The 25,026-nt window shown below is 47.9% G+C and overlaps 1 protein-coding gene across 9 annotated transcripts in view; it reads left to right on the forward strand.

Moving 5' to 3' along the window:
• The first annotated feature begins 1,771 nt into the window (after positions 1-1,771).
• The window catches only part of TRAF3 (TNF receptor associated factor 3), a 121,206-nt gene continuing 97,951 nt past the window's right edge, over positions 1,772-25,026 (forward strand). For 6 of the 9 annotated variants that reach the window (XM_089908224.1, XM_089908218.1, XM_089908227.1 and 3 more), the window contains exon 1: positions 7,425-7,627. The gene's annotated coding sequence lies outside the window, so the exon portion shown is untranslated. The other 3 variants (XM_022576031.3, XM_089908220.1, XM_089908221.1) reach the window with 3 other exon arrangements.

The raw sequence follows: 25,026 nt of genomic DNA on the forward strand, positions 1-25,026 counted from the left end.
TCCAGATTGGAAACTCCATCCCAACTGTGGAAGGATGGGCTGGACTGTATTCCTTCACACCGGCTCACCCACCAGCGGCCTCAGCTTACGCTCGAGGCCTTAAAATGCTCCCAAGTTTGGTTGCAGCTGGCTTTCACATGTTTGAAGTGAATCACAAGACGCAAGTACAACTGGGCTGCCCCAGACACAACCTGGGAAGAAAGAGCAAAGAGCTGCTTGGGTGGCAGCTCCCCCAAACGTGAAATCCGCAGGGTTCTAGAGCGGGTTCCTGATCGGCCTGGGGCAGGCGCATGCCAGGCCCCAGGTTTCCTCTGAATCCGCCCTCAGTGGTGAGCCCAAGGGGTGGCGAAAGACCCCCAACCTTCAACAACCCCAGATCTGCCCCAAATCCACACGTTAAACAGAGGACTTGCGCTTGCGCTGGCAATGAGGATTCAAGATAAGCCCTCGGACGCTCTTCTAGACAGACGACCGCACGGTATACCTCTCCTGTGCGGAGGCTTGGAGGTGGCCCCAGCCCCGAACCCACCTGCAGGCCAGAGTCCCGAGTGGGGGGCCGCTTACTGATGAAGCAAAACTGGAGGTACATGAAGTGGACGGGAAAGATTTGGCCTGGGGCAGATGGTCCACTCATTCCTCCCTGCCTCCCTCCCTTCCTTCCTGCCTTGATTCACTTAGCCACATGTTTTAAGGGCTGCCCAGGGCTTTCCACCAAGGAGAGAGTGAGGGAACTGGCCAAGTGGACCAAAGCCTCTGGCAGTGAAGTGGACAGAGAAGCGGGCCCAGGGTCCTCCACTCAGGACTCTTCAGAAGGACACATGCAAGGTGAACCGCACCATCGTTTATTTTTTGAATATAACAAACCTCATTAACCCAGATGCTACTAATTTTGAGTATTTCACCCCAGAGTGGGTGGAAATTCCAACGGGCAGGGCACACGAGACAGATGTGTCAGCACACGTGAGGAAAATAACTTTTAAACTACATACACTTGATTCATGTTTCCATTAGCATAGTGGCTTTTCGAACATCTGCACCAGAACCAACAACGAGAAATACATTTTACCTCAGGACAGACAAACTTAGCCGTGTATACCCATGCAGAACTAAAACAAAAGTTTCACAAAACGACACCGACCTAGTAAGTAAGAAGCATTTTGCTATTTCCTATTTTATTTTATTTCATTTCATTTTTTAAAAAGATGGCGGTCATACCCACTGAACTGAGTTTTCAACCAATTCGTAGATTACAAACTGCAGTTTGGAAAACACCACATCCCAGGTAAAGGGGCTGGCACAATTCTGACAGCTTGTCGTATCCACAATGTAGGTCTGAGGACCAATCCCTCAGAAAATACTTTTCAGGGAATTGATAAGCAAGTTTGTCGTCAATTTAACATCCCTGACAGTGTGATGAGAAAGCATTAGGTAACGTCCCTGAAAAACAGTGGGGCAGATGTGACGGTTACTCATGGCAGTTGATCACGGACACCTGAAATTAAAACAATCCCTCCCTCCCCGGAGATCTGGGTGAATCCTTTTTATGTAATAGAGGCAACAGCGTCAGAAACACAGCCCTGTGCCTGCCTTCTGACACCTCTCAGGGACACACTGGCTGCATGGTCCCCACTGGCCTCAGCCGCCTTCTCAAAGCCCCCTTGGGGTAGGGCAGGCAGTCATATTTCCGTTCTGCAAAAGGGGAAACCCGGGGCCAGGGAGGTAAAGTGCCTTCCTAAGATCATACAGCTAGTTAGTCATGAGCTGAGTTCTGCTTTTTTGATTCCTGCTCTAGAATTCTCCTGCTCGAGTGAATTCCTCCTGTTCACCTTTCCAAGGGAACTCATCACTGGGATATTTTGGGGAGCTTGTCCCTGGCATCGTGTCAGGCCAGGGGCCCATTTGGAGGTGCACTGTGGTGAGTCCTGGGAACGAATCTTTGATCTGGAATCCCCTCAACTGTCTATGACCCAAAGGAAGAGAGAGTAAATCATGTAAGTAGCTGGGGGGAAGAGCATTCTGGGCTGAGGGAACAGCGTGGGCAAAGGCCTTGAGGGTGAGTCAGCCTGGGTCCACGGAGGCTCCCTGGAGACCAGTGTGGGTGGAACAGGTGAGCAAGGGGCAGCCATGGGGTCTGAGGTGACAACCACGGCCCCTCGGTTCCTCCTGGGGCCTCGGCCACTGAGAGCAGCTCCGCAAAGGCCGCTCTGTGGGGACAACAGTGCTGTGGCCAGAGCCCTGGCCTACGGGACAGCGGTGCTTGGCCTACGGGCAGTGTGCTCTGGGCTCTCGCCCCCATCCGATAGCAAACGCGGCACTCTGATGGCCACCAGACAAAGGGTGATACCCACTCCCTTTCTCTGGCTTTGAAGGTGGGAGGTACCTAATGGTTTCCTGGCGTTTGGTCTTATTCCTTTGGAAGAGTCCCGGATGTGGGTCACTGGGCCCGAGGGCTCACACCACACGCCCACCCCGGCGCCCAGGAGGTTTGTGTTTCTGGTTGCTGGCTCACACCTGTGTGTGTGTGCGCATTTGCCAGAGCCGGGCGTCCCTGGCTGTGATCGCGTCCACCACCCGGCAAAGCCCCGCCCCGCCCTTTGGATTTGTCCAGTGCCCAGCACATGTTTATTGGCTGAAGGACAATGAAGTATGATCAAACGCAGGGTTAGTTGGGGTAGAACGCAAGCTATCAATCAACTTTACAAGGGCCCCTACCTCGGAGCAAAATCAAAGTCCTGGTGATGACCCACAAGGCCCTGCGTCTCCACCCCTCCCCAAAGCCCCACGTCACCTCCATCCTCTGTGACTCTCCCCTGCTCACTGGCTCTAGCCACAACGGCCTCCCCAATGCTCACTGACCTCAGGGTGTCTACCCATGCTGTTCTCGCTGCCCGGATGCTTTGCCCACAGATGTCCGCATGGCACCCTCCTCTCCTCCTTCGGGCCTGCGCTCAGATGGCACCTGATCCGCCAGCCCTCGGCCACTTGCTCCAGGCCTCCCTCCTTCCCCTCCTCTTCTCTAGCTTTGGTCGCAGCTCTTGTTATAGATTCGCTTGTGATTTGTTTATTTGGTCTACACCTGCTAGAAGGTAAACTCCCAAAGGACAAGCGGTTCGTCGGTTTCATGCTAGCAGAGAGCTGGGCAGGGGTCGTGCTCAGCAAGCAGGTCTTGACCAAATGAACTGAGGGACCCGGGGAAGGTGGAGTAAGCTGTTTTGATCCAGCATCACTTGACATTCCAGGCTTGTCCTCACCAGCCTGGAGAGAGGAGGAAGGGCACCACAGTTGCGCGTGTTCGTAGTGAGATGGCATATTGCAACTTGGACGATTCAGAACTCTTGTACTTTTCAAACAGCTTGTCTCGTTAATCCAAGGCTTGATTTGGACCCGATAACCTTCTCCCTCATTTCTAATGTGTTGGGAGGAGCAGAGCTCACTTTGGATGCTGCCGGGGTGGGAGGAGCTGGGTCTCCCGAGGGCACTGCTCCACCAGCCACTGGCTTTTGTGTGCCGAGCAGGGTCTGCCAGCTAAGGCCGGAGCTGAGTTGTGGGGGGACAAAGAGGCTATGAGGAGCCCACCTGGGGGAGAGGGACGGTGACCGCAAAGGCAGGTGGAGCCTCTGAATGGGATTGTAAGGCAGGCGCTCAGCTTCTCACGGGGTTCATGAGTTTGCTGTGAGAGCTTGCTGCAAACCCTCTCCCCGTCTCCCATGAGGCCTGCAGTAGTGTCCCCCTCTCTTGGTGGAGTTGAATTTATTTTTCGGAAGCGAAGTGTGGGTGTGGGGTTCTAGTCAAGGCTGCCCGTGGGAAGCTGGCCTTTACCTGGGGCTCATGTACTCCTGAAGGACTGGGGGAAAATGCCAGAGGTGCTGCTGGTGGTGGTGGTGGTGGTGGTGGGGTGTGTGTGTGTGTGTGTGTGTGTGTGTGTGTGTGTGAGCGTGCACACAAATCCCAAACCAGGTTTCCCTAAAATGAGGATACCTTCATCTTCCCAAGAGGCCCACAGAAATGAGAGAAAATTAAAACTTCCTGTGGCCAGTTACACAAATCTCCCACCTTGCCTTCCCTTCTCTCATCACCTGCACGAAACCCGTGGCTGTGTTTGCATACCCACCCTTAGGCCTCCGGGGCCTCTCCAGGCCCCATTTCCTCTGCATTTTTTTTTTGGCCATCCCTGTCCGGAGAAGGGGCACCTCTGCTGTTAGCCAGGGTCTACTTGAAGGACTGGGCTGGGCAGGGGAGGGGGGCTGGAGTCCTTGGCTTTGCAGCGCAGCACCGCAGTGCACACTCATGATGGAGCAGGAGGGAGAGGGGTGCTTTCCCACGACGACCACCCCCCAAACGCTGGGCCACGTCCACCGTCGTCAGCAGCTGTTTTAGTTTATGATAGTGTTCTCAAACTTCAGGTCATGAACCAACAGTGAGTTAAGAGAGTCACAAGCAGCATTTAAAAACTAAACGGAATGGAATAGAAAATAACAGAGTACATCACATGTTTGAGATTAAGCATTGTTACATATGTGTGTGTATAAATGCACATGTGTTATACACAAGGGGTTTGTAACGTAAAGTGTATTCAAAAAGTTTGGAAGCCACCTGTCTGAACAATTAGTGGGAACTCTTTTTGATTTTGCCAGGTGCCGAGGCCCACCTGAGGTGGTATTTCATACGTTTCAGTGGGAGAAGTTGCTAGCACTTTTCAGCCCAAGACAGACCCACGGGAGCTGATGGTCTCAGAGTGGGGAGGTGTCACTTGCGTGTCTGATCATCACACTCGGGGAGAGATCTGATGAAACCCCTCTCGTAGGCCTGAAGACCCCTTACACTAAACAGTGGATACTTTCTCCTCCTCTCTGGAAGACAGACAGGAATGGCTTCTGAGCCATTGTACTTGAGTCACTCCAATATCTGTGTGCACTTCTCCCAGAAATGCAGCAAACAGAACACGTAATGCTACATAAATTCCTGCGAGAAATTTCTTTGTCCAGAAATGGTGTCAGCTTGTTGTTACACGTTGCCATAGGGAACAGAGAGCTCTGCCTTTGAAATGCAGCGAGGAGAGCTGTGATTGGCTCTCCTCGCTGCTCATCACGGCTGCCCAGCGGCCGAAACTGCGGAGGACAGAACGCCCGCCCCCAAAGCCGTTGCCCTGTTTGGGGCAAACTTCTTTGTGCTGCTCCCCCTCCAATTCCCCAAAGCAGGGGATCCAGAACTGCTCAGACGGTTGGAGGAAAGAAAGAAGGGGGAGGAAGGGGAAGAAGAGAAGGAGCAGGTCCTCACTCCCCAGCAGAGGGCTCAACCACGGCTTGTACCTGAATCTATTCATTCTGAATGCTGCTCGATACTGCTTTGGTAGAGGATAAAACGAGTTGTAGAAAACCCCTCTGACGGGTCTTTGAAACTTCTACCTTGTTGCTTATTTTAAAAGAACCAAGAATAGTGCAGCCTAGAGAATTTTTGGCAAACTCTGATTTTGGCAAAGTCTTAAAAAGATCCCAATATAGTGTGAGGCAGGAGGTGGGAGTGTGACCCGGCTGAGTGTCCCAGGGCTGTGGCCTGAGCAGGCCTGGGGACCTGGGAGGAGATGGGCGGATACACAGAGGCCTGGGAGCCGGGGGTGTGGGAAGCAGTGTGGACCCTGCCCTTTGAGGGCAGGGTCTTTACGGCTTCTGACAGGCAGGAAAGGACATCCAAAGCTCTGGAGAGGAAGCCACGGAGAGGGAAGGAAGGAGGCGCTCATCTGGTGACCTAGGTTCGGGTCGGAGCCCAGGAGTCTGTGTGAGAGGGTTGGCTGGGGCTGGCCTGTCGCCCTGACATGGGTGCTGGGGGAACAACAGCCATCTTGGGTTCTCTGTCTGCACTCAGCTGTGCCCTTTCAGTGGCCAAAGCAGGGGAGCTGCTGTAGCCTGGCCGAGTCCCCACCTCTGTGGCTGGAGAACAAGTACCAGTCGGGCTGATGGGGCCAGAGCCGTGGACTGTCGAGGGTTCTGGAATGTTCCACAGAGGAAGTCTCCAGAGGAGATGCTGGACTTCCTGCCTCTATTCAACAAGTCATTGGAGAAATATAAGAAGGGAGCCTGGCTTAAGCTGGTCACACAGGTCTCAGCGCTGGTCTGGGGATCTTTATGAGCCTTCCTGAGCAGAGAAAAAGGAAACATCATTCCATCTCCTCAGTGTTAACTTGTAAACTCGTGCAGAGGTGGCCTTGCTCTTTGGGTGGCCTGGAGCCTCGCAGAGACAGACCGTCCGTTGCGCCCCATCTTGCCAGGCCCAGCCGGACTGGACACCGTCTTAGAGGACCATGGGGAATCCTTCATGATTTGGGGGGCAGAGGGCCGAGGCCCCTGGAGAAGTAAGTGCCCTGGCTCTGGAGGCTGCACACGCCCCTGAAGCCGTGGGGTCCAGGGAGGAGAGGGGTGCGCGGGGCAGCAGGATCTCTGTCCTGGGTCCCCAGGCCAGCTTATGGCAAACTGGCCACACTCTTCGCACTTGACCAAGACACAACTTCCTGGGTGTGGGAGGACCCCAGGGAGCAAGGAAATGCCAACCAAACCAACGCTAAGACAGCTCCCCGCTTAGTGAAGGAGATCAGGGCCCAGATGTCGCGAGTCTCCTTCGGCTCCACCACCTGCTCGTGCGGACGAGACGGAACGAGTGTAGGAGCGAATGTGTATGTATGTGTGAGTGTGCCGTGTGCATGGGTGAGAGGGAGCATGGGTGTGTGAATGCGTGTACAAGTGTGAGAGCACGTGATCGTGTCTGTGACCAAGTGTGTCTCCGAGAGCCTGTGAACATGTGTCTGTGAGAGTATGCATGTCTTGTGAGCATGTGTGTCTGTGAGGGACAGTGTGTAAGGACGCATGTTGGCTGAGTGTGTCTGAGCCTGTATCTGTGAGTAGTTGTGTGAGACTGTGTGTTGAATGTGTGTCCGTGTGCGTGTGACCGAGAGTGGCTGCCCTGCTGAACCGGGTGACGCCATCGCTCCCGACTGCGAGGGGACCTGCACCTTTCGGGCCCCCACGAGGCTCGCGTGGCTTTTCGACCCGGAAAGGGGTGGAGGCCCGGGGTGAGGGCCGCGCGGAGCCTGGCGGCGGCGGGGGGCCGGCGGCGGGAGGGCGCGCGGCGGCCGGCCGGCGCTGGGGGCGCCCGAGGCCGCCCCCGCCCGCGCCGTGGCGCCGTTGCTAAGGCCGGCCGACTGGCGCCGGGCTGGAGGGCTTAGCAACGGGAGGCGGGTGCGCGCGGGCCGGGCGGGTGCGCGCGGGGCCGCGGCCCGTGGGGCCGGCCGCGCTCGCGGGCTCCCGCAGCTCCCACGCGCGCGCGCGCGCGGGGCCTGGCGGCGGGGGCGGGGCGGGCGCGCGCCGGGGCGCGCTCCAGCGGCCGGCGGGGATTTCCAGCGCGCGAGAGGAAGTGCCTGCGAGAGGGTGCGTGAGGGCGAGGGAGCGCGGCGCGGCGCGGCCGCCGCGTGCGCGAGCCGGGTTGCAGCCCAGCAGGGACTTTCCAGCCGGCGGCGGCGGCGGCCGCCGGCCCTTCCCCGCCCCCCGACATGGGGCTGCCCGGGGAGCAGGACGCTGCGGACCGCGGCGGAGGACGCGCCCAGCGCCCCTGAGCCGGCCGAGCGGCGCGGACGCGGGTAAGGGGCCCGGCGGGTGGCGGGTGGCGGGCGGCGGACGGCTCCATCCCCGGCGGCTCCATCCCGCGCCCTCGGCGGCGGGCGGGCCCGGGGCCGGTCGGCGCGGGGCCGGGGCGGCGCAGGCCCGGCGCCCGGCGGCGAGTGCCCGGTACGGCGCCGCCTCGCCCCAGCCCCAGCCCGGGCCCGCCCGCCCCCCGGACGCCTCAACTTCGGGAAACTTTGTCCTCCGGCCCGGCCCGGCCGGGGCCCGCGGGCCGGGGCTCCCGCAGCTTTTCAGGAAACGGGGCGCCGAGGCCTCTTGGAAACGTGACCCCCACCCCCCCTCGGGGTGGCGAGACATCAGCATCTCCTGCGAGGCTGTTTGTTGCGGGGTGAGGAGCGGACCGATTCGGGTGTCTACATAGCCGAACGTGTTCACCCTGGGCTGGCTTAGTTTTTTTTTTTTTTTTTTTTTTTAAAGCCATTATTTAAAAGTTTATACTGAGTCATTCCTCTGCAGATGAACCTCTGATTCATAATCGGAGAGCTGCAGTGGCCTCGGTGGCAGGCGGGTACTGGGATCCAGTTTGGGGCGAAATGCACACATTCCGCCTTTGGTTAATTGCTCCTGGACACTTTGCCACGTTTTCACTGTCACCCCGTTGGGGACATCTATTTAATATTTAGACCTTTAGAAAGAATTCCGTGTGGAAAAAAATTCTTTACCTTTCACTTGAAAACATAGCAGCAAAATGGAAATGAATGGTGTGTTGTGGACGTGCTTTGAAATTTAAGAAGCCTTCATATAATTGTCCATTTGAAGGAAGCAGTTTTTTTTTAACATCTGTATTGGAGTATAATTGCTTTACATTGTTGTGATTCTGCTTTATAACAAAGTGAATCAGCTGTACGTATACATATGTCCCCTCCCTCTTGCGTCTCCCTCCCTCCCACCCTCCCTATCCCACCCCTCTAGGTGGTCACAAAGCACCGAGCTGCTCTCCCTGTGCTATGCGGCTGCTTCCCACTAGCTATCTGTTTTACATTTGGTAGTGTGTATATGTCCATGCCACTCTCTCACTTCGTCCCAGCTTACCCTTCCCCCTCCCCGTGTCCTCAAGTCCATTCTCTACGTCTGCGTCTTTATTCCTGTCTGAAGGAAGCAATTTTATTTCATGTTTTTCGTATTAAGCCGTGAATCAGTTTTCAGAATGAGATGGGGAGAGTGTGTGTGTGTGTGTGTGTGTGTGTGTGTGTGTGTTATTTATTCATTTATTTTTGTGGAGTCATAAAGGCTGTATTGAGTAGCGTTGTCGCCGCTTCTTAATTTACATTCACAGCATACAACTGAGGAGGAGCCATAATTTTTTTTTTCCCCCAGCGTTTGCTGGTGAAGCTTTTGGAAATGTTGTTTTCTGTAATCTTGTCTATGTCTATAAAATCCTTACCTAAAGAAACGACCAGGTGGACCATCAGTTGGTGCTAAAATCTTCTTTCACATCTTGGAAAATGGCCTGTTTAAAAGGCCGCATCATATGTAGGATGTCTGGCAAGATAGTGTACGTTCGTTTTTCAGATGAAAGGAAATACTTGTGTTGTCACCGTGCGGTGACAATATGTATACTGAGAATTAGTCCGAGGTGAGAAATTCTTATCAGTGTGAAAACTGTAAAATACATGAGATTGGAAATCTGGTGAGTAGGTGCTCAGGACAGAACCCCTGACAGACCTGGGATTCCCACATCACTAGTTAAAATCAGACCTTATCAGGGATGAGGTTTAAGATGTAAGGTGTCTCACCCAGACGCCATCTGTTCCAGCTGTCACAATGCAGAAGCGGGGCAAGCAGAGAGCTGGCAGGGAGAATTCCAGCTTTTTTTTTTTTTTTTTTTAAGACGTTCATGTGAATTTTTCTGTGAGGGGAGGAAGACCAATGATTTTCCTTGGTTGCTATCCATTAATTTTGGAATTAATAAGATGGCCTCACTCCTTGTAAAGAAGGGTGTAAAGACCTTCCACTGGAAACAGGCAATAGCAGCGGCCAGTTGTTTCTGTTAATACCATCAAGATATTCCTACTCTTGTTCGTGCCTTGAAGAGAGTCCTTCGTTTAACTGAAACATCTGAGCTGCTTCTTGCTGTTCTCCCCTGTGTTTGGGATTTTGATTCTGGAAACAGCCCTGCTAGAATCCCTTGAATTGTTCACTGTGCAAAGCGAGAAGGGCCTTGGGGTGGGGGTGGGGGTGGGCGGTGTCAGCTGAAGGATTGTAAGCTGAAGGATGAGAATGATTTGTCACTCTCTTCAAGTCCTTTTTTTATGATGTTAAAGCTGTACTTCAAGAAAAACTGTCACTGCGGTGTTGCAAGTCTAGGCTAGCGCAAGCAAGCAAAGGAAATTGCGTTAAATTTGCCCATCTCTCTTTTCTCATCTTTGTAGAGCAAGACTCTCCAAACGGCAAGTGGTCTAACCTATCAGATGTTATGCAATAACTGAGTTTCCTTGTAGTGGTCAGTTTAAGACTGTTAACTTAGCAGAGGAGACCTCTTATGGCCAAGGCCTCTGCGTCAGTTCCGTGGAATCAGGACCCCCCCCCCCACAGGCTTCTTTACAAGTGTTTATAGAGGAAGAAAAATTATTATTATTATTATTTTTTGCTGGGGAAGGAGAGTCATAATACTGACTTCAGATACAGAGAGAAACTAGGAAGAGAGCTACAAAGTGAGAAAGAAGGAGGTGAGGCCAGTGGCTTTGGAAGACGACCAGGGAGAGGCAGCCGAGGCCTAAATGTGGAGACGATGCTTAGACTAGTTCTGGGCAGAAGGAACGAAGCTAGTGTGAGAGAGGGCCGGATGCCTGCGGGCAGGAGGGCAGGAGAGAGAGGTGCATGGGGATGGGGTGTCTTGTGCCATAGCAGCAGACTTTGGGTCCAAAGGAGCTCATGGAGGTAGAAGACAATGCAATTTTAAACAGAAAACATTGTATGTGCTTGGGTAATATCTATTATTCATAAAAAAATCTAAAAACTACAACATGGCTTTCCCGTTTTGGAGGGCCTTTACTAACTGTGGTCTGCACAGCACTATTCTACACATAGTGAGGGCTGGGGGACTGACCAGTCTGGGAAGGAGAAGGTGAGATTTTTTATCATTAAGCATGAAAACCTCTTGGGGGCCAGAATTGCTTGTCTCCCTATGCAGACACTTTGGGGTGAGGCTGGCAGGTGGTGAGATGTCATAAATGCAGGTGACTGTGTTGGTTTCTGTCAACTCCGGAAATCAGGTGGGAATCTCTTGCTGAATTCTGTATCCTTCGAGATAAGTAGATCGTTAACTGGGATTTGGGAGTCTTTTTCTCATTTAATTTGATGTTCAATGAATGTGCCTTGAGTTCTCATAATGTTCTAGTTATCGTGCTAAGTTGAGGGAGATACTGCACCTGCCTTTGAGGGCGTGGTCTGCAGAAGTCCGGGGCATCTTGGCCCCTGTGCGTGGTGAAGGAGATGCCAGAAACCGGTGGGTATTGGACTGAGGTAGCACCAGGACTGAAGCCTGTGCCAGGGAGGGTGAGGAAGAATGAAGATTTCACCACCCTGCCCTCAGGGAGCTGGCTGCTCAGCCAGAGAGTGAAGACCCACTAGGAAGAAGCTAGAAGAGTCATACAGTGTAGGCTAACGTGAATTGGTGGGTTGTGCAGAGGACTGGAAGTATGGTGGAAGTTCAGAAAAGGGAAGGACAGCTCCTGGCTGGCGGGGGTAGCCAGGGAAGGCTTCTGGGAAGTGGGCGTTGAGACCCAGTGTCGGGAAGGCAGGTGCCATGGGCCCATCCGGGGCCTCTTGCAGGGCCCTGAGAATGGCAAGAAGAGGATTTCTCCCCTCCTGGCTTTGTTTTGGTAGCATGGCATCTGACATGTGCAGTCCTGTTGCTTCTTGCCAGTAGATACAGTCCTGGTGATGCTACTGGTCAGTGGGTTTCCGGTCGTGATGTTTCCCGTGCTGTCCTCTGGCGCCTGCCAAGCCCTTTGTGACCAGGAGCTCAAGCGGGTCGGGAGGTCTGCCCCACGATGGGCCTGGTCTATGGTGGGGAACAGAGCAGTGGGCCCCAACCTGGGCAGCAGCACTTTGCTGTCCCTGATGTTTCTCGTTGTAGGTAGAAAGTATCAAAAGGTGGTGGCGGGCTTCCCTGGTGGCGCAGTGGTTGAGAGTCCGCCTGCCGATGCAGGGGACACGGGTTCGTGCCCCGCTCCAGGAAGATCCCACATGCCGCAGAGCGGCTGGGCCCGTGAGCCATGGCCGCTGAGCCTGCGCGTCCGGAGCCTGTGATCCGCAACAGGAGAGGGCACAACAGTGAGGGGCCCGCGTACCGGAAAAAAAAAAAAAAAAAAAAAGGTGGTGGCGAGGGGAGGGGTGTAAATGTAGATTTCCCCCCAAATCTACTGCTGTGTCATCCATGCTGAAATGACCTAAATCTCTTTAATTCGCAAGAAATAAAAAAGTGCCCTGTAATTTCATTTCATGGTTTACTTTTTCCTAGCGTTTGCTCCATGGTGGTTTTTGACTCCATTTTTTTTTTTCCGGCCTCGGCGCGAGGCTTGTGGGATCTTAGTTCCCTGACCAGGGATTGAACCCTGGGCCCTAGGCAGTGAAAGCGCAGAGCCCTAACCACTGGACCGCCAGGGAATTCCCGACTCCATGTTTTTTTTTCTCCATGTTTTTTTAATGGAGGTTATTTGGTAACTTTTATGAGGCCATTCTACCAAGAAAGATATCATGCCTGCTGTTCTGATATCCTGATTTCCTTTCCAATTAAAACACTGATTCTATGGCAAAACCCAAAAGCGTATTTGTTGGAAACTTCGTTTCTTTAAGTGGAGAGAAAAGCTAAATTGACTAACTGATTGGGATAATGTCATCTTTAGGACAACAGTAGCATCAAAATACTAAAACATTAGTTTCCGGGAGTCATAATTATAGTGAAGGTTTTCAGAGACTAACTTTGTACCCTGGAAGGTTAATGTCCAATAGGAGGCCTGCATACGCTTGAGGTGATGAGGTGCTGGTCAGGCCCCCACTTCCCCCCAGGACCTGGCACATGGTGGACTGACCCTCCATCAATGTTTGTGTTCAGAATCTGCAAGTTTGGGAAGGAAGAGGGGTGTGACAGATGCCCACACAGTGGCTCCATGTGGTTTGGCATACGTGTCTGCAGGTGGGTGTGCCCTGGAGCTGGCCTCCCTTGACTGTGCTTCCGCTCCCCCCACCTCTCATCCCCTGTTCTGATGGTGCTTAGCTCCCTGGTTTGTTGCGTCAGGGGGCTTGTAAGACGGGAGGCTTTATTTGACATTTTAACTTTCGTGGGTGCATAGTCTGATGTTTGAAATGTTATTATAGGGTAAATTAAGTGTTTTGGTTTCAGAAGGCTTTTTTGTGTGCGAAAGGGCGTGGCATGGTTTTAGTGCAGTATGTCTCAAACCCTTGATAGGAGTCTAAGCCCATTAAAATTTTATCTTAAAATTGAATAGGACTTTTACATTGTACTCAGTAATATGTCCCCCCCAGGTTTTGAGTACATTCGATTCTCCAAAAGATGCATTGTGTTCATCCTTGGCTTCCCTAGGATCTGTGAGGGGTCCCCTGGCATTCCTACCATGTGTCCTTGGGGCTGTCCACCCCCTCACTTGAGAAGTGTGGGCATGGTGGAAGGCACCAGCTTTAAAGATCTGAATCCCAGTCCTGCCCTCTGTACACACTAGCAGAACAACCCTGGGCAAGGCTGCTGGGCCTCTCTGAGTTGGTTTATCCATCTGTAAAATGGGATGAATAGCACCAGGTACAGACTTGCTTCTTATGAATGAAATGGACAAGAAAGCCTTCTACTGATGTCAAGTTTCATAGTAATAGAGGGCTGAGATGTAATGGCGTAAGAGCGTTAAGGTCTTAGAATATAAACATAGCGTGTCAGATCTCGGTGGGGGCTGTAGAGATTTTCTAGTTGAGTTCCCTCTTTATATGGGAGGCAGCTGAGGCTCAGAGTGTTTGCGTAAGTAACTCTCCCACGTCAGATCGTTACCTGGCAAAGCAGGGACTGTTCACCCAGAGTAGTGGTTTTTTTGGTTTTTTTTTTTTTTTCCCCTTGCAGTCTTCCTTTTTCCAAGATTGGCCCCAGGGAAGCTGCTTGGCCTCTAATTCCAACTTGGGATAATTGAAAATTATTTAATCAACACACATGTTTTTGAGAACTTACCCAGGAGCTATGCTAGTCGCCAAAGCTAAAAAAAGTAAAGTAAGATGCTGTATGATCACTACCCTCAAGGAGCTTCTGTGAGATGAGTAAAAGCCAGAAGAACCATTTGGTTACAGCACAGTGTGGTGGGTGCCATGATGGTAGGACAGAGGCGCTGTGGGAGCGCAGAGGTGTTTTCCAAGGGAGGGTGAGCGTGCGCGGAAGGAAGGAGCGTGTCAGGGGACCTGTGAGCCTGCAGAGGCTCCCTGTGGCTGCCGTTCAGGGGACAGGGCTCCGGAGAAGGGAACTGGCTGCCTTGGGGTGCCACCTTGGTGCCAGCCTAACTTTTGGGGGAAGAATCATCCCCGTTTTACAGATGAGGAGAAGGAAGAGCATCGGGCCTGTTGGGCTCTATTATAGAGTCCGTGTTGTCATCACTGTGCTCTGTGGTCAGTTTAAGCTGAATTACAATCCGGTTTTAGATTTTGTTCTTATTCTAGACTTTTTAGTTTTGCTTTCAGATTCTAGATGTTTTAGTTTTGCTGCTATATAGTGCTTTTTAAAAGACACTGTGTATTTTTCCAGCATACATACACATATATATATATTTTGTGTGTGTGTGTGTGTGTGGTACGCGGGCCTCTCACTGCCGTGGCCTCTCCCGTTGCGGAGCACAGGCTCCGGACGCGCAGGCTCAGCGGCCATGGCTCACGGGCCCAGCCGCTGCGCGGCACGTGGGACCCTCCCGGACTGGGGCACGAACCCACGTTCCCTGCATCGGCAGGCGGACTCCCAACCACTGCGCCACCAGGGAAGCCCCAGCATATATTTTTCATGCGGCCTTTCCTTTCCTCCAACATCTGTTTTGCCTGTATCGACTTACTTTTCCAGGTGGTACTCCCTTTCTTCTCTCTGTTTTGAGTTATTTTCTTAGAGCAGCAACATTGCATTCCACATCCTTTAATAAGTTCAGTTAAGGCGTTCTTTACCCTGTGGTTCTCGCCGAGGAAAGGTCCCAAACTTGATTTACTAATGTGTTTTCTCTCTCTTAGTTTACATTTAAACCGGTAGTCTAGTAATAATGGTAGCATTTAGTCATTATATTTTTACAGGGTTTTACAAATATTAGCTCGTTAGTGGTGAACGAGTCCTGGAGGCCTGGTCACTCTGTAGAGAGCTGGTTACAGCCAGCATAGGCAGCTTTCCACCCGTTCATCTGGAATTTAATTATAACTGCGGACTGCTTATGGGAATATGAGTTAAAGGCAATGAAGCCTTCTCCACAATTAGCAGGGAAATTATGTCATTGGCTATTTTGGAGAAGATTTTACATGGCTCTTCTGCTAGAACCACTGTAAAGTTTTGAACACGGAACCAGGAAGGGTCGTGATGGCTGGACTGAGGTGAGGGGGCTTGTTTCATAGCCATCTGTACCTGCTCCAGGGAGGGCTGTGAGTAAGGGGGCACAGCTGGACACTGAGGCCTAGATGACGAGCTTCTTAAGGACAGGGTCACTTCATCGTATTTTCACAGTCTGGCTTAAGATGTACTTAGGCCATCTTAGACGAGTTTATGTGTGAAAAGAGTATGGGTCTGAAGTCAGACCCAATTTGAATTCTGGTCCTTCCTTTAGCTAACTATGACAGTAAGTTCTTTATCCTTTCCGAACCTCAGTTTTCTCATCTGTGAAAAGGTAGTTGTGAGGACCGAAAGTGAGAATGTGAGCGAATGTGAGAACCTAGCATAGCATGAGTGGTAATTCCTTTCCCTCTTTCCTTTCCTGAGCGATTCCCTAAAGGGAGAACATGCCTTGTTAGCAAAGTGAATGATGAGCTCTCTTGGGAGTATGGCCTGGCCCTGGATGACAAGTAGGGGTAGAAGAAGCACATTATTGGACTGTCAAGAAATTATTTGTAACAAAGAATAAAATATCTGGAAACTAAAAATCACTGTATATTTGCAAAAAAAGGAATAAATGTCTATAGATAGGCCCTCACTTTTTTAGAAAAACAAATTTTACATATGATTTTTGATAAATTAAAATTTACATTTTAGGGCTTCCCTGGTGGCGCAGTGGTTGAGAGTCCGCCTGCCGATGCAGGGGACGCGGGTTCGTGCCCCAGTCTGGGAAGATCCCACATGCCGCGGAACGGCTGGGCCCGTGAGCCATGGCCGCTGAGCCTGCGCGTCCGGAGCCTGTGCTCCACAACGGGAGAGGCTACAACAGTGTGAGGCCCGCGTACTGCAAGAAAAAAAAAAAAATTACGTTTTAGTACTTTTTTCCCATTATTTAGCAGAATAATATTCTTAAATTCATTCCAATCTCTGTTCAAATATCACCTCTTCTAGGAGGTTTTCCCTGAACAACCTAGTTAAAATAGCCCATGCTGTCACTCTCTAGTCTCTTAACCTTGCTTTCTTAATTCATAGCAGAAAATTTGTTTTCAACACCTTAACCCAGTTACCAGGAGAGTGCCTGGAGTATGTTAGATACCCAAGTATTTGTATGAATCAATCAATCAATAAACTACAGTCCAACCAGATTTTCTTTTATTGAGGCAAAATTCACATAATGCTCAGTTAACTATTTTAAAGTGTATAGTTCAGTGGTATGTAGTGTATTCATAATTTTGTGCAACCACCAGCTCGCTCTAGTTTCAAAACTTTTTCATCACTCTGTAAAAAAATCTGTACCCATTAAGTAATCATTCCCCATCCCCCCTTTCTTCTAATCTGATAATCTCTAATCTGCATTCTGTTGCTATAGATTTGCTTGTTCTGAGTATATCATATAAAAGGGATCATACAGTCCGTGACCTTTTGTGTCTAGCTTCTTTCACTTAGCATAATATTTTTGAGGTACATCCAAGGTGTAGCATGTATCAGTAGTTTGTTCCTTTTTTTGGCCAAATAATATTCCATTGTTTGTATATATCACTATTTATCCATTCATCCACTGTGGGACATTTGGATCGTTTTTACCTTTTGGCTATTATGAATAATGTTTACAAGTTTGTATGTAGACACAGTGTTTTCATTTCTCTTGGGTGATATACCTAGGAGTGAATTGCTGGGCCATGTGGTCATTCTGTGTCTAACTTGTTCCCACCTGCAATGTACGAGGGTTCCAATTTCTGCACATCTTTGCCAACATTTATTTTGTTTTGTTTTGTCTTGATTAAAGCTATTTTAGTGGATATAAAATGGTATCTCATTGTCGTTTGGTATTTCCTTAGCGACCGACCAATGATATTGAACATCTTTTCATTGTACCTCTTTTTTGGAACAATGTCCCTTCAAGTCCTTTGCCCATGTTTTAGTTGGGTTGTTTGTCTTTTTTTTTGACATGTTTGTTGAGTTGTAAGAGTTCTCTATATATTTTGGGTATTAAACCCTTAATAGATATATGACTGACAAATATTTTTTCCCATTCTGTAGGTTGTTTTTTCACCTTCTTGATAGTGTCCTTTGATGCACAAAAGTTTTTAATTTTGTTGTTTTTGTTCCTTGTGCTTTTGGCATCAAACTTGAGAATCCATTGCCAAATCCAAGGTCATGAAGATTTACCCCTATATTTTAGTTTCAGCTCTTACATTTAGATCTTTGGTCCATTTTGAGTTAATTTTTGTATTTGGAATGAAGTAGGAGTCCCACTTCATTCTTTTGCGTTTGATTATTCATTTGTCCCAGCACCGTTTGTTGAAGAGACTATTCTTTCCCCGTTGGATGGTATTGGCACCTTTGTTGGAAATAAATTAGCCGTGGGTGTTTGAATTTATTTCTGGACTCTCAGTTCTATTCCATTGGTCTATATGCCTGTCCTTCTGCCAGTAGCACACTGTTTTGATTATCGTAGCTTTGTAGAAAGTTTTGACGTAGTAAGTTTGAGAAGTGTGAGTCTTCCAACTTTGTTTTTCTTTTTCAGTATTGCTTTGGCTACTTGGCACCTCTTGTAGCTCCATATTAATTTGAGGATCAGTTTTTCTCTTTCTGTAAAAAGGTCATTGGAATTTTGACAGGGATTGCATTGAATCTGCTTTGGGGAATTGCCATGTAGTACTAAGTCTTCCAATTCATGACTATGGGATGGCTTTCTATTTATTTACAGCTTTAATTTCTTTGTTTTAAATAAATAACTAAATTTTTGGCTGTGTTGGGTCTTCATTGCTGCGCGTGGGCTTTCTCTAGTTGCAGCGAGTGGGGGCTGCTCTTCGTTGTGGTGCGCGGGCTTCTCATTGCGGTGGCTTCTCTTGTTGTGGAGCATGGGCTCTAGGCATGTGGGCTTCAGTAGTTGTGGTTCACAGGCTCAGTAGTTGTGGCTCGCAGGCTCTAGAGCGCAGGCTCAGTAGTTGTGGCACGTGGGTTTAGTTGCTCTGCGGCATGTGGGATCTTCCCAGACCAGGGCTCGAACCCGTGTCCCCTGCATTGGCAGGTGGATTCTTAACCGCTGTGCCGCCAGGGAAGTCCAACACCTTTAATTTCTTTCAGCAAGATTTTTTAGGTTCAGTATATAAATTTTTTACCTCCTTGGTTAAATTTATACCTGGGTATTTTATTCTTTTGGATGCTATTATGAATGGAATTGTTTCCTTAATTTTCTTTTTGAATTGTTTATTGCTGGTGTATAAAAACACAACTGATTTTTGTGTGTTGATCATATACCCTGCGATCTTGCTGAATTTAGTTATTACCTCTATTAGTTTTCCATGGGATTTTCTATATATAGAACCATGTCATTGGCAAATAGTGATAGTGTGTTTCTTTCTTTGCAATGTTGGTGCCTTTTATTTCTTTTTCTTGCTTAATTGCTCTGGCTAGGACTTCTACTGCAGTGTTGAATAGCAGTGGTGAAAGCAGACATCTTTGTCTTGTTCCTAATCTTAGGGGAAAGCTTTTCAGTGTGATTATGAAGTTATGTGTGGCTTTAAAAAAATAAATGACCTTTGTCATGTTAAGGAAGTTCCCTTAAATTCCTAGTTTACTGATTGTTTTGTGATGAAAGGTTGTTGAATTTTGTCAAATGCGTTCTGTGTGTCTATTGATATGATCATGTGTTTTTTTCCTCCATCTTCTATTAATGTGGTGTGTTTCATTAATTGATTTTTGTATGTTGAACCTCCCTTGCTTTCCTGGGATGTATCTCACTTCATCATGGCGCAGAGTCCTTTTAATGTGTTGTTGGATTTGGTTTGCTATTTTGTTGAGAATTTTTGCATCTATGTTCATATGGGATATTGGTCTTTAGTTTTCCTTTCTTGTATCTTTGTCTGGCTTTGGTATCAAGGTACCAACTGCATTTTGACTATACATTGTGTTTCTTCAGAATTTTGAAACCTGTCCTCAGTAGTGTATAGAGAATTCTAGGAGGGTTTTGAAGCAGACAGGACAACTCTTCAGTGATGATCATACCACATACCTCCTTGCTTTCTTAAATGAGGCTGCCCCAATGGCTAATACCTGGGAAAATCCTGGCTGACATCACCACCGTAACTCTGTGTCCACCAGTGGTGAATGGAGGAAGGGGTTCTATTCCTGATGCCAGTGCTGGAGCTTCTGTCATTTCCTGAAAAAGCCACAGATTGTTCCAGATAATGAGTGCTGAGTAGCAAACCATCCTAAGCGTCTGTGACCTAAAACAGTAATTTGTTATTAGATAGTATGGTTCTGTGGGTTGTTCAGGCAGGGCTCAGCTGGATGATTCTTCTGCTGTATGTGGCATTAACTGAGGGCTCTCACTGGTATTTATCTGGCCTCTGGTCTGGTCTGGAGGGTCCAGAATGGCTATACTCGCATGCTTGGATGGCTGGAAGGCCAGGCTTAGTGGTTCCTCACTTTGCACATAGTGTCAGGGCCTCATCGTGTGGCCTCTCTGCTTGGGTGGTTGGACTTCTTACATGTCAGCTGTAGACTCCTAGAGTGATTGCTCTAGGAGAGTAAGTGGGGATGACAAATCAGTGTAGCATTACTCTTTCTTTTTCTTTAATATTTATTTATTTGGTGTGCTGGGTCTTAGGTGCATCAGGCAGGCTCCTTAGTTGTGGCATGCATGGGGGATCCAGTTCCCGACCAGGGATCGAACCCGGGCCCCCTGCATTGGGAGCGCGGAGTCTTATCCACTGCACCACCAAGGGAAGTCCCAGTGTAGCGTTACTCTTGCCGTATTCTGTTAGTCGAACCCACAGAGTACTCCCAGATTAAGCAGAGGGCACATAGAGCCTACCTCTTGATAAGAGGAGTGTCAAGGAATCTGTGACTGTCTTTAATTCACTACATGTATGGTGGTTAGATTCCACAGTGCTGTCAGCAATATGCATATTGTATATACTTTTTAAGAGAGGCTGTTGTGGGCTAAAATGGAAACACCAACTGTTGTGTGTTACTCATTTTCTGTGAGAAAGTGCATTCTGTATTCTGGACCAAGAATTCATGAATAAACTTTTGAAAGACACCCATTCATAAAATGGTAATTGTCTGTATAAAATGTGTGCTTTATTTAATCAGGCATCCTTGATCATCTATTTGCCAGGAGTTTTTCAAGTATAACTTTGAGTCCGTAAATTTTCCCTTCCTATTAGTTCATTTAAAAAATTATTTGAAAACTTCACTTTCATTTTGAAGAGTACTGTAATTCTCTCTGTTCTTAAAGTTTCATTGAGAATATATTAGTAAGCTTATATATCCTAAATTTCCTTTTTTCAGCCTAGATCATCCTAGTAAATCCCCTAGAGATGTAATAGAATAAAGTTGGAGCTGTTGGTGTATAAAAGGGTGGGATAATTTGACAGCATGTGCAAGACGTGTGCATGCACTGGTTCAACAGGAAATCTCATTTTCTGTAAATCTACCTTCTCCGCCTATCTCAGCGGACTGTTGCAACACTCTTTGAGTGGGAGCAAATATGATGAGGTCAGAGGGGACTGAGGGTGTGGAATTAAATAATGAACAAGGAATCTGCATCTTTGTTCCAGTGGAGCCACCAGGTATCGGGATTAATATGGCGGAGGGGGCAGAGCTATGTCCCACGTGCGCCCTTTGCTTGCGCCCTGCGCAGAGAGCCCCACTCACACACAGTGCTGCGCTGAGGCCTCGGGGCCCAGAGGTGCACAGCAGGAGCTGCCCAGCTCTGTTTCCCAAATGTGGCTTGCTTTTGTTCCCAGATACCCATCACCCCTGGGCATGTAACCTTCTGTCCGAAGTAGATGTGAATGAAGAGAGTCAGCCACTTTACATGGTTGATGTGCTGGAGTGACTGACTGATGCATGGAATTTCAGGGAGTCCTGGGAGCTCCTGGACCCCCTGCCTTCGTGCCTGTTGTAAGAACCTCTGGTCTAGATGGTCTGAGGCCTCTTACAGTAAAGTTTTATGTGAAACTTTATGTGTATACACACACACACACACACACACACACAATTTTTTTTTTTGGTATGGGGTGCCCATTTCTTACTCTGTCCTTTCTGTGAATTCCCAAAATTTGCTGGCCTTTGCCATTTCATCAGGGAGAAAGTAATTGCTCTCTGCAGGTTTTGGGGGATGCTTCTTTTGATACTACTTACCTTTTTCATTCACTTTCACCTTCAGGATTTTCTCTGCCAGAATGTGGTGACTGTGGCCCAGGGGTGACTAGCACAGGGGCTAAAGAAGGGTAGTGAGACTTGAGGACTGGGAAGGCTGGTAACGAAGGCAGGGAGGATGGGGCTCAGGAGGGCAGTGGCATTCACAATGACAGAGAAGAGCTCTTAAAGCTTTGACATTCTATTCTTCTAAGTATAACACTGCAGACATAAAAGTTTCTAAATTACATGGAGACCACTGTTGGCGGGCCAGGGGCTGGATTGGTGGCGGTGAGGGGATAGTGGCCTCCCGCCAGTAGAAGCCCTGCCGTGGCAGGACAAGATTCAAGTAGGCATAGGGACCAGCGAGCTAGACCCACCATTCTTTGTGGCCTCTGGCAACTTATTTAACCTTTGAAACTCCTGTTTCCTTTCATGGTAGATAGGAATAGTAGTGTCGTGGTTGTTGTGAAAATAAAATAGTAAGCCTTAAAAAATGAATTCACCAGAGAAATGAAATACGGTATTTAAGGCTAAAGGAACAGACATTTTTCAGCCCAGGGAAGAGAAAAGAGAGGATATGTCCAGCAAACATTCACCATTTCAGCACATGTTTATCTACTGGGTGCCTGGCTGAGTTTAGTGCTCAGTTGTGTGTGTGTGTGTGTGTGTGTGTGTGTGTGTGTGTGTGTGGGCGTGTAAAGTGTATAAGGAAAAACAACATTTAAATGAACACTGACCAAATTTTGTTTAGTTCAGCAAACTTTTTAAAAAAAATGTATTGAAGTATAGTTGATTTACGTCATGTTAGTTTCAGGTGTCTAGCACAGTGATTCAGTTATTTACACGTACATATGTATATTTTTCCCTTATAGGTTATTACAAAATATTGAGTGTAGTTCCCTGTGCTATACGATAGGTTCTTGTTGGTTTTTTTATTCATTTTTAAAATTAATTAGTTAATTAATTTTGGGCTGCATTGGGTCTTCGTTGCTGCGCGTGGGCTTTCTCTAGTTGTGGCGAGCAGGGGCTACTCTTGTTGCAGAGCACGGGCTCTAGGTGCTCGGGCTTCAGTAGTTGCAGCACATGGGCTCAGTAGTTGTGGCTCATGGGCTCTAGAGTGCAGGCTCAGTAGTTGTGGCACACAGGCTTAGTTGCTCCGTGGCACGTGGGATCTTCCCGGACCAGAGACGGACCCCATGTCTCCTGCATTGGCAGGCAGATTCTTAACCATTGTGCCACCAGGGAAGTCCTATCTATTTTATATATAGTAGTGTGTATGTGTTAATCCCAGCCTCCTAATTTATCCCTCCCTCCTCCTTTCCCCTTTGGTAACCATAAGTTTGTTTTCTATGTCTGTGGGTCTGTTTCTGTTTTGTAAATAAGTTCATTTGTATCTATTTTTTTTTTTAGATTCCACAGATAAACGATATCATATGATATTTACCTTTCTCTGTCTTTTTCTTACTTCACTTAGTATGATAATCTCTAGGTCCATCCATGTTGCTGCAAATGGCATTATTTCATTCTTTTTTTTATGGCTGAGTAGTATTCCATTTCTTTATCCATTCGTCTGTTGATGGACGTTTAGGTTGCTTCCATGTCTTGGCTATTGTAAATAGTGCTGCTGTGAATATTGTGGTGCATGTATCTTTTCATTTATTTATTTATTTATTTTGGCTGTGTTGGGTCTTAGTTGTGGCACACAGGATCTCTAGTTGCAGTGGGCAGGCTCTTCATTGCAGCACACAGGCTTCTCTCTAGTTGTGGCACGCAGGCTCAGTAGTTGCGGCGCGCAGGCTTAGTTGCCCCACAGCACGTGGGATCTTAGCTCCCCAAGCAGGGATCGAACCCACCTACTCTGCATTGGAAGGCAGATTCTTAACCAGTGGACCACCAGGGAAGTCCCACATGTATCTTTTCGAATTATAGTTTTCTCTGGATATATGCCCAGGAATGGGATTGCAGGATCATATGGCAACTCTATTTTTAATTTTTTAAGAACCCTCCATAGTGGCTGCACCAATTTACATTCCCACCAACAGTGCAGAAGAGTTCCTTTTACTCCACACCCTCTCCAGCATTTATTATTTGTAGACTTTTTGATGATGGCCATTTTGACTGGTGTGAGGCAGTACCTCATTGTGGTTTTGATTTTCATTTCTCAGTTAGCAATGCTGAGCATTTTTTCTCATGCTTGTTGGCCATCTGTATGTCTTCTTTGGAGATATGTCTAGGTCATCTGCCCATTTTTTGATTGAGTTGTTTGTTTTTTTGATATTGAGCTGTATGAGCTGTTTGTATATTTTGGAAATTAATCTCTTGTCGGTCACATTGTTTGCAAATATTTTCTCCCATTCTGTAGGTTGTATTTTCGTTTTGTTTATGGTTTCCTTTGCTGTGAAAAAGCTTTTAAGTTTAATTAGGTACCACCTTTTGTTTGTTTTTATTTCCATTACTCTAGTAGACAGATCTAAAAAGATATTGCTGTGATTTATGTCAAAGAGTGTTCTACGTATGTTTTCCTGTAGGAGTTTTATAGTATCTGGTCTTACATTTAGGTTTTTAATCCATTTTGAGTTTATTTTTGTGTGTGGTGTTAGGAAGTGTTCTAATTTCATTCTTTTACATGTAGCTGTCCAGTTTTCCCAGCACCCCTTATCAAAGAGACTCTCTTTTTTTCCATTGTATATCCTTGCCTCCTTTGTTGTAGATTAATTGACCATAGGTGCGTGGGTTTATTTCTGGTCTTTCTATCCTGTTCAGTTGGTCTATAGATCTCTTTTTGTGCCAGTATCATACTGTTCTGATTACTGTAGCTTTGTAGTATAGTCTGAAGTCAGGGAGCCTGGTTCCTCCAGTTCTATTTTTCTTTCTCAAGATTGCTCTGGCTATTCGGGGTCTTTTGTGTTTCCATACAAATTAAGAGAAAATTTTTTGTTCTAGTTCTGTGAAAAATGCCATTGGTAATTTGATAGGGATTGCATTGAATCCATAGATTGCCTTGGGTAGTACAGTCATTTTAACAATATTGATTCTTCCAATCCAAGAACACAATATATCTTTCCATCTATTGTGTCATCTTCAATTTCTTTCATCAGTATCTTACAGTTTTCAGAGTAAAGGTCTTTCGCCTCCTTAGGTAGGTTTATTTCTAGGTATTTTCTTCTTTTTGATGCAATGGTAAATGGGGTTGTTTCCTTACTTTCTCTGTCTGATCTTTTGTTGTTAATGTATAGAAATGCAGCAGATTTCTGTATGTTCATTTTGTATCCTGCAACTTTACTAAATTCATTCATGAGCTCCAGTAGTTTTTTGGTGGTGTCTTTAGGATTTCCTATGTATAGTATCATGTCATCTGCAAACAGTGACAGTTTTACTTCTTCTTTTCCAATTTGGATTCCTTTTATTTCTTTTTCATCTCTGATTGCTGTGGCCAAAACTATGTTAAATAAAAGTGGTGAGGGTGGGCATCCTTGTCTTGTTCCTGATCTTAGAGGAAATGCTTTCAGCTTTTCACCGTTGTGTATAGTGGTAGCTGTGGGTTTGTCATATATGGCCTTTATTGTGTTGAGGTAGGTTCCCTCTCTGCCTGCTTTCTGGAGTCAGCAAACTTTTATAAAGCACTTCATGGATGCCAGTCATGCTATT

This window comes from Delphinapterus leucas, chromosome 2 (genome assembly GCF_059928025.1).
Source record: "Delphinapterus leucas isolate spDelLeu-1000000601 "Yukka" chromosome 2, BTC_Dleu_Yukka2, whole genome shotgun sequence".
Lineage (NCBI taxonomy): Eukaryota > Metazoa > Chordata > Mammalia > Artiodactyla > Monodontidae > Delphinapterus > Delphinapterus leucas.